Source organism: Galeopterus variegatus, unplaced genomic scaffold, assembly GCF_000696425.1.
Source record: "Galeopterus variegatus unplaced genomic scaffold, G_variegatus-3.0.2 Scaffold1925, whole genome shotgun sequence".
In the NCBI taxonomy this organism is placed as follows: Eukaryota; Metazoa; Chordata; class Mammalia; order Dermoptera; family Cynocephalidae; genus Galeopterus; species Galeopterus variegatus.
In genome coordinates, this window is record NW_007728036.1 from 174,103 (window position 1) to 184,012 (window position 9,910).

General features: G+C 40.0%; 1 pseudogene; it reads left to right on the top strand.

Annotated features, from left to right (window-relative positions):
* Positions 1-238: 238 nt before the first annotated feature.
* On the top strand, positions 239-9,576 carry LOC103596061 (annotated as a pseudogene).
* Positions 9,577-9,910: the final 334 nt, after the last annotated feature.

The window sequence follows — 9,910 nt, forward strand, 5'->3', positions numbered from 1 at the left end:
AGGCAAATCGGTAGAAGCGTCTCCTTTTTGTGTGGTTAATACGGATTTAATGGCAGGGCGCACACACATTTAAGAAGTTGCAGCGCGCTTTATTTCCAAAATTCAGACAAAGAAACAGATCCGCAAACACAGGCCCCCTGTACCAGCACCGAAGGGGTCAGATTACAAGGCTGGGCCACGGGGCCCTCAGACCCACTGTAATTGTCCCCACGTTCCTGCGACGCCCGCAGACTTCTCAATGCCCCGCTTTGTAACCCCGTCGGGCCGCGTGAATGGCGGCGAAGGTAACGTGACTGCAGAGCTGGGGCCCGGCCCGGGAGGGGCGCGGGCCTGGCCAGTGGGAAGGGCGGACGGCGAGCGGCGAGATCACCCCACCGGCATTAGACCAGCGCAGCCATTCAGCGGCGGAACGTGGGCGGGCCGGGGACGCCCGCTCGGCAGCCCCCGCCGTTAACCCTGTGCGCGCCCACGGGCGCTGTGCGGCGACGTGCCAGTCCACACTCGTCCGCGTGCACGCTTTGCTCTCTGGGTGGGGTTTGTTTGGATGTCACCTTTGAATCGCCGCGATTGCATTCCCCAAAACCACGTTTGCTCATCATAATTCAAATAACTTAGAAAATGTTTTTAGGTAACCTTGGGGCCCGGGGAAGCCGATGCAATGGAGGTGGCTTCCCTTGCTGGACGTCACCTCGCGGCGCCCGAGCAAGCACTTAAAACTGCACACTTTGCACGTGGGAACACTGAGGCAGTGCCCGGTGTCTTCTATTTTTCTCCTTTTCTCTATGACTCTATCACATTTGTAAAGGGAGGCGTGATCAGTCTCCAGTTAGTTTTTCTCCACATTAATTTAGAAAATATTCAACCTACAGAAAAGTTCCAAGTGTAGTGCAATAATAGAATGAACGTCCATGCAGAATAGTATATCCTTCATCTAGATCCATCACTTGCTCGCGTGTTGCCATATTCGCTTTACCGTCTATCTGTACAGAGATTTCTTTCTCCTGAATTACGTGAAAGTAAATTGCAGACCTCATGACATTCGCCCCAAAATAATTCACACATATACAGCAACTAGGAAAAAGTACGTTTTCTTACATAATCACAGTACCGTTTATCACGCCTAAGAAAATTAACGCTAATTCAATTATATCCACTAAAATATAGGCCACCTTTAAATTTTCGCAGTTATTCCCAAATGCCTTTTAACTAAATTTTCAAGAATCCAAGATCCAATAAAGATTCGTGCATTGCATTTAGTTATGTTACTTGCTTTTTATGACAATTTTGTTTTCACTTTTTATTATTTTCAGCCTAACATATTTCTGGAATTTAAATTTGGGGACTGTGGTTATTCCAGATCTGTCTTCTCCCTGAGGCTAGTGAGCACATTTTTCAACCAGGCTTTTAAGAGAAATCCTTTGTTGCTGAGCGTCTGGTGCAAATAGTGGGTTTCCTATGTAGACCAACTGCACTTCCTGGCCTGGGGTCTGACCCAATCCTGATGCCACAAAGCTCCCTTTCCCAGTCTCTCTCCTCCAGATCCACGTGTTTGATAAAGACTTCTAGTCTTCATTTTTTCTTACCTCCCCTTTAGATCCCAGTGATTTCCTTGCTGCTTTACAACAGTCCTGACCAAAACCAAATTAAACCATTCTCTTTTCTCTTTATAGGTGACCATTAAAAACATTTTTAGGCTGGCCAATTAGCTCAGTTGGTTAGTGTGCACTGCTGATAACACCAAGGCCCAGGGTTTGATCCCTGTACAGGCCAGAGGCCAAAAAAAAAAAAAGGGTTTTTTTTTTGTTTGTTTGTTTTTTGACAGCTGGCCCTATAGGGATCTGAATCCTTGAACTTGGTGTTGTAATACTGTGCTCTAAAAAAAAAAAAACATTTTTAAAGTTCTCCAAGTCCTGTCACTCTTCTTGTCCCACATGTGGCTCTCAGAATTATTTTCCTATAGTTCTATTGCCTTTCTTTCCATACTTATCTATAAGAAATGTGTATCCAGAGCTTGTTATATGCCAGACACTATATTAAGTGCTTTATACATATCTCATTTCATCCTCAGAACGACCTTATAAAGTTAGCACCATTAATATTTCCTCCATTTTAAAGATGAGGAAATTGAGTCTTAGCAGAAGTCATTTGTCTAATAGGTATGACGTAATAAGATGCAGAGCTCGAACTTGAACTTTGGTTATCTGACTCCAGAGTCCATGTTCTCAACACTACATACTACCTTTGAGACATTAGCATGACTAGAGTCCTCCTTTTATTCAATATGTAAAGACCCTGTATAATTGAGAGGTGTTTCCATACATCAGGTTTCTTTGCTGGTTCACTATTTTCATAAGTTGTGTGGTAGAAATCGGTGACGCACATGCCAGAGCTGTGTATTGTGCACAAGGCTAAGATTTTAACCAAACAATATTTGGAAAGCTCATATCAGCTCCTGTTGACTCACTGAGGCCATAAAACACCCCTGGTGACACTCTTGGGAGTCAGAGAACATTAAACCATCCCCTAAACCAGTGGTTTCCAGGTGTCTGGAATTCAAACCCAATAAAACCTCCTAACATATTTTGGGGAAAGACATAAAGTTGACAGTTTGTTACTCTGCCAAGTGAGGACATTAAAAATTTTAAACCATCATCTATGCTACTAGCATCATCATTTTATAAAAGAAAGGATATTTTAAACTCGTTTCCTTCCACCCCTACAAAAACTTAAGGACATGATCTCAGAATAAAGAATAATCCTTAATCTGATAAATTCAGTGCCATCAAAATTCACTATATTGTCCTTATCTTTCTCATTTTGTGGCAGACAGGTATAAGCCTCATCATGAACTGACTCTGGGTCTGCCTGTGTAGGCCAGCACCATCATTTTACAAATATGGGGGTGATTCATCAAACACATCTTTATGTTAGCCAGAGTTACTGTGATGGAGTGTGCAGGCCAGGATGAAAGAGATTAGGCCCATCAGTCTAACAAAATCACTGAGAGTGGTTCCCCCTCGTTGAAGGGAAGATCTGTGGATATAGGACTGATAGAAAGTCTGGCTGAGCAGAAACAATGGATTCATAAAGGATAAAGGACTGATTTACTGGTGGAGGGTGTTCAAGGTCTATGGCCTATGCAGTATTGAAAAGACCTTAGCTCAAGTTTCAGCTCTGCTCTGTGTCCTTGGAGAAGTCACTGAATGTCTCTGAACCGGTTTTCTCACCCATGAAATGACATTTCATGGGCAGATAAGAGGATATACAATGCTTTGTAAATTAAAAACAAATGCAAATAGTAGGAATTATTATTATTATTGAATTTTTTGCTAATAAAGATTTAAAACAAGTATGTGTCATACCGTTCTGGAGGAGCAAGGATTTCATTTTGGAACATTATTTAGATTTTATTCAAGTTGGAGAACAGAGCAGTGGCCCTTGGAGATTTCATTCTGAGGCATGTGAATAGAATACGCCCTCTCTGTTTTAAGTCAGTGCCAGCCTCAGCCAGTCTGGCCCTATAGGGGGCTGGTGCCTGGCAAGAGGCTGCAGTACAAGGCAGAGGTTATCTTGCACAAGGATATTCAGTGAGTGTGCATTTCTCATGCTCAGGAGAGTAGCATAAGCTCCCAAGAGGAACAGTACTATACTTAGGGCCAGATGAGAAGCACCTCTGCCTGATCCAGCTCTGGAGAGGGCCTTGTATTATCCCAAACACATAACAAAAAACTTACTAAAGAACACATGAGTATCTGCGTCATTTGGGAAGGCTCAGTTCTGGCACAGCTTGACATTTAACCTTGAACGTTCATTTTTAAGATAACACTGTTTAGTCCCCAGGGAAGTGTTTCTCCATATTTCTTGTTCTATGTCCTCAAAACAAAACATGATTGTGTGTGAATTCTCCTGATGTTGGTGTTTACTTCACAGTATGAGGAAGTCATATGGCATGTCAGCAGAAACCCTTTGGTATGAGAAGAGATTAATTTGTCATGTCATTCTTCTCACAGAGCAGGAATGCAGTAGATTCTTGCATTATGGCTGTTATATTTCCCAATACTGCCAAGAGACAATTTTCTTGTTCTCATCTGTGTTCCAATTCATGATTCCAGAAGTGCTCATAAATAAGTGTGGTATTCACGATACATATGCCAGCTAAAAAAATTTTTTAATAATACACAATTCCTATTATTCTTAAATATGTGTATATGTGGTCCTATACATTACAGGCATGAAGCATGACAGTAATGCTTTCCATTGTCAACTGGAAATGGACATTGAATGCCAGAATTGGAAATAATTCTTTTAAATTTTTTTTTCTTCTAGAGCCAAATGTCAGCTTAGGAAATAATTTTTATATAAACATTTGATAAGATTTAATACAATTTCAAAATAGTAACTAAGTTTTTAGCTTTATTTAAATAATTTTGATTTAAATTTTTAAAATTTATTAGTTATAATTTGTATTTTCCTTTAATTTAGTAGAAAGGTATTTTTAGTATTTCAGGAGAAAATAACCTTTTTGGAAACATATATGAAAATAAATTAAATGTTTTTTCATTTTTTAAAATTTACATCTTTTGAATAAAGATATATTCAATTTTGTATCCACTGAATATTATTACTTTTTATTTTTTAACCCCTTAGATCTGACAGTGAGTACTCGTAGAGATTGTGATAGATAATATCAAATGGAACACAGAATAGAAAAAGCTGAAAGGAAAAAAAGGAAATAGAAAAATTTCAAAGTGATCTGTTTAAATTTTTAAAAACTCTAACCTGTAGGACATGATTGTATTAAATGTGCAAACAGAATATTGGACATTTTTATTTAATAAAGAATTACTTATCAAAACAATAAAATTTGGATAAGAAGTTATTCTCATCAAATATACAGCTTGAACAAGTAGATGAAAATTTCTGCACCTCCAAATTCTTTACTAAACCGACATATAATCACAAATCAAAGCAATAAGAATAAAAAATGGGAATTAGTATTAAATCGCAACTCAGAAAGCTCAAATGAGGCTTCAAGTCAAGATGGTGGAATAGACAGTCCCCAGCGTCACTCTCTCCCACAAATCAACCAATTTACAATTATGAGAAAGCAATAACAGCCAAGCTGGGGCTGCTAGAGCTCAGGGGAAGAGGAGGAGAGACCTACTGAGTGCATGAAGGCAGGAGAAGCCACAATGAGAGAGAAAAAATAAATCTCTCTGACCATTTTGAGCCCTGGCCACTTCCAGGCTGGAGCTGCTGAGTGCACAGAGCAGGAGCTGGCAAAAGCCACAGCTGTGCCCTTCGGATGAAATTGCTTGGAGGTAGCAGGGGAGCAGAGGGTCTTGGTGGCCCCCAGGCCAGCAAGACCACTAATAGGGTTCCCAAGGACCTACATAGGATCAAGGAGCCACAACAACTGAAAAAAAGGAGCCACTCAGAGGCCAGTGAGTCATCTCAAGGGAACAACACATGGCCTGTCCCATGGGAAGTGTTTGCAGCAGGGCGGTGGGGGAGATGGGCCCACCAGGGGATCAATGGGGCACAGCAAGGACAGCTGGTCTGCCCCCAATCAGCGAAGGACCACCCAGAGGAGACTGGTCAGGAATATAGAATTGCATGGGGTGCAGTTTGCTGAAAAGACTCAGGCCCAGACCAGAGTTTCTACACAACTCAGGTGCATTGGATCTCTTGAGAGCCGGAAGTACCTATAAAGTCAGCCATTAAAACCTGAGCTGCACAAAAAGCCTTCCTAGGGAATTAGCAGCAAAGCAGCAATTTAGCTCAACCACAGAGCTCAAGTGCTGGTCCCCACAGGAAGTTCCCCCATTTTAAAAGGAAGCAAAGGACAACAAATTAGTTCTAGTGCAGAGTTTAAGTGGGGGGTACAGCAAATAATCCAGCACAGAACTGAAAAAAAAACAAAATACCCACAGACCAGAGACAAAGTTTGATATTAACTAGTAAAGGTCTCACATCACCAAAGAACACCTGTAATAACTAGAAGGACCAGAAGTTCCCAGGACTACCATGAAGGGAGGGGGGAAGGCTGGGGGCCTCAGCCACACACACCCCACCCCCCACCGACACCAGCAACCAGCCCAGTGCTGACCACTGAGCTGCCACAGGAAGCACCCGGGGCTCCAGAGCCACGGTGGTGGGGGTCGAGGGCTTCAGCTACACCCCCCTGACATCTGCTCCCAGCCCAACAATGACCAAACCACAGCTGGAAGCCCCTTGATCTCCCCTGCAGGAATGAGGGGGGTACCACAGAACTCAAACCCACCCCTCTTCCTTCCTTCTTCGCCTACCCTGTTTCCTTCCCCCTCTACCCTACTTCCTTTCCCTGTCCCCTCTCCCCTTCTGCCCCAACTGCTCTGCAACAACATCACAGAATGTAAAAAAAAAAAAAAAATTAATAAGTAAATAAACATAAAAAACAAACAAAAAAAGAGAGCTCAGTGCTGCTTAAGAATGCTACTCTGGACTGTCTATTCTATCCATAAAATTGGCAAGCTGGATAAGGAAGAGAGATCTCTGGAACCTTACTATACTGTATTTATTGGATAAAGATCTTGGAAAATGGCCATCACATCTTTCTGACAACAAGAGAATGTTTCTAGCAAAACATAATTTGATTCAGATGAATGATTATCCATTTTCCATTGAATGAACTTGGCAGAAAGTTTAATATTTCATTTTACATCAAAACGTCTTCAGATGGAGATACTGGAAATTGGCTTTTATATGCCAAGCACAAGGACAAAATATTCTGTAGCTACTTTCACATGTTTCACAGTCGTTTTCATGGTGAGCTTTGGCCAATGAGGAGACTTGTGAAAGGACACATTTAGGTTCTTTTAATAGAGAACATGATGTGCTGGACAGGTTAGCTCAGTTGTTCAGAGCATAGTGCTGATAACACTAAGGTCCAGGATTCAATCCCTGTACTGGCCAGCTGCCAAAAAAAAAAAAAAGGAACATGAAAAAACACATGCAATTACTAAAACTAAAAAAAAAAGGCTGGATAAACAGCAAATGATAGTATTCCACAGTGACAATGCTGATATAAAACATTGATATAAAAGCCCTAAAATAATAGTATGTGGCCAATACTTAGCCACATACCATGAACTTTTCATGGCACTTAACAGCACAATGTTTACAGAAAATAATGGGAAATTTCTAGACTTAGTGAAAATTATTTCAAAAGTTAAGACTAGAACAGCCAAACATGTAAGATAGTTAAGAAATAACAAAATACATGATCATTATGGAGGACAAAGAATTCAAAATGAAATTATTTAATGGGAAACAATATAAGAGAAAAAATAATACATATAATTTTTTAAAGTAAATAATATTCAGTTCAACTAGTTTGTAACAAGAACAAAAGACATGTTGAACAACTAACACTATTTGTGTGTTGAACTGAGAGAAGAAGAAAACAAGACAATCAAAATTGTTTCATTAATTTCACACCTCTGGTAAAAGGTACATGTTTCGACTCAAGAATTGAAAGAAAAAAAAACCTTTTAACTGTAGGCATTGACTTAAAACACTGCTTATGGTAAATCTATAACAGTTCTAATATCTTTGGTAAAGGAAAAGATATATATTCAGAATTTTGGCCAAAAATCCAGAAGCATTCTTTGTGCTCTACAGCAGCACTGACCAAGAGAAATATAATGCAAGCTACAAATGTAATTTAAATTTTTCCAGTAGTTACACTTAAACACATAATAAACAGCTGAAGTTAATCTTAATAATTTATTTTATTCAATCTAATGTATTGTATTAGCCCATTTTGTGTTGCTATAACAGCATACCTGAGACTGGGTAATTTATAAAGAACAGAGGTTTATTTGGCTTATGATTCTGGGACAGTTGCATCTGGTGTGGACCTCAGGCTGCTTCTACTCATAGCAGAAAGCAGCAGGCAGCCAGCAGGTACAAACAGATCACATAATGAGAGGAAGCAAGCGAGAGAGGGGAGGTGCCAGGGTCTTTTAAACAACCAGCTCTCACGGGAACTAATAGAGTGAGATCTCACTCTCTACCCATCCTCCCCCAGGGAGAGCATTAATCCATTCATGAGGGACCTGCCCTCATGACTCAAACAGCTTTTAGCACTGCCACATTGGGGATCAGATTTCCACATGAGTTTCGGTGGGGACAACACATCCAAACTCTATCATGTATCTAAGATATTACCACTCCAACATGCAACCAGTATTTTAGAATTATTAATGAGATATTTTACATTCCTTTGAGGGCACTTATCTTTGTATTTGTATTGGAGCATATTGCATTTTGGAAAAGCCACATTTCCAACATTCAAGTGTTTAGTGGCTGCCAAGTTGGGCAGCACAGATCATAGCTTAAATTTTTTTTTTCATGTTTTGAGAATTTAATTTGATTTTAATTTTTAGAAGAGAAATGTATTTTGCTTAATGTAAGTTTAGCCTGTAGGCACTATGGAGTTCAGCAGGTAGGCCTTAATAAACAAGTGTGGGAACTTGCAACAGGGTAAATAAACCTAAAGGTAATCTGTTTATCTTTTTAAAAATGTAGCCAGTTAAGCATAAAGTAATAATAGTTTAAACAATGATCATCAGTGATTTAGAGTCACCAGATGCTTGCTTTTGCTTTTGTTTTGGAGACAACAAAACTGATGCACAGATATAAGTTGTTTTCATAGAATTTGCTGTTGGGGCATGTATTAGTTCTTTTGCAAATAGTCTGAATTTATTTCAGGAGACCCGGCCTCAGCTGTGCAATAGCAATGCAATTCTTTGGAAGAATTCAATGGTTGTATGCAATATTTTCTGGATATGGTCATAGATATCACATCTCAATGAAATACATATTAAAATTGACTTTACAATGCTTTCAGGTACACAAGGTCCCAGGAATTTAACCATGTGCCTTTTAAATGCTGCCCTTCCACTTTGTGAGGTTTCAGCAAGATGACAGCTGACTGTGAGGAAGCTGCCCTAACTAGATGCCAAATCTGCTGGAGATTTAATCTTGGACTTCCTACCCTCCAGGACTGTGGAACAAATCCTGGTAGAATTTAAGGTCAGAGCTCCAGAATGTCACACTCACAAGCATCCTGAAGACTCCAAAGCTACGGAGACTTTTCAGAAGCCACAGAAGGTAAAGGAGATTCTGACCAATGAGGAGAGAGGAACCTGCTATGACCACTGGCAAAGCAGCCAGATGTTGATGCCAAACCAGTTGGGGAGGTTTGGGTGACTTAGTGAAAATGTCAATGCACTAGGCTGTTGAGGTAAAAAAAAAAAAAAAAGACCTGATGCTGGAAGAATCTGACCAGACTCGTACCAATAAGATTGAAAATAAGGAATGGAACAAGCAAAGAGAAACAGAGAAAGAGGAGCTAGGTTCAACCATGGAAAAAATGTAGCTAAAAGAATCTGAGACCCTGGAGAAGTCATTCTCCCCACAAAATCCAGATTCTCCAAGTTTTTCAGAAGTGAACTATTGGCAACTTGTTTTCACTGGTCTGGGGATGCTCCCTCAGAATTCCTGAGGAAGTTCAGAAACTCTGAAATATAAAATGTCCCTGATCCATAAAAGAGAGAGAGAGTGAGATTGTGTGCTGCCAACAGGCAATCTTTGTTCACATCTAAAAATGCCATGTTTATATGGCATGTTTGTGCTCTCTAAGGATACTCTCACCCTTAGATCTGAGCTGTCACGTTCAATATTTAGCAAATATCAGGAAGTCTATGAATTTCAATTAGAATCTAATGGCAAGTTTTGAGATAAAATGATGAATCAAGAAACTTTAATATTATTGATATTGAATTTTGTAAAACTGCATTACCAAATAACATACCAGTCATATCTAAGTTATTTTCTAAACATCAAAATTCATGATGAGTTAGAC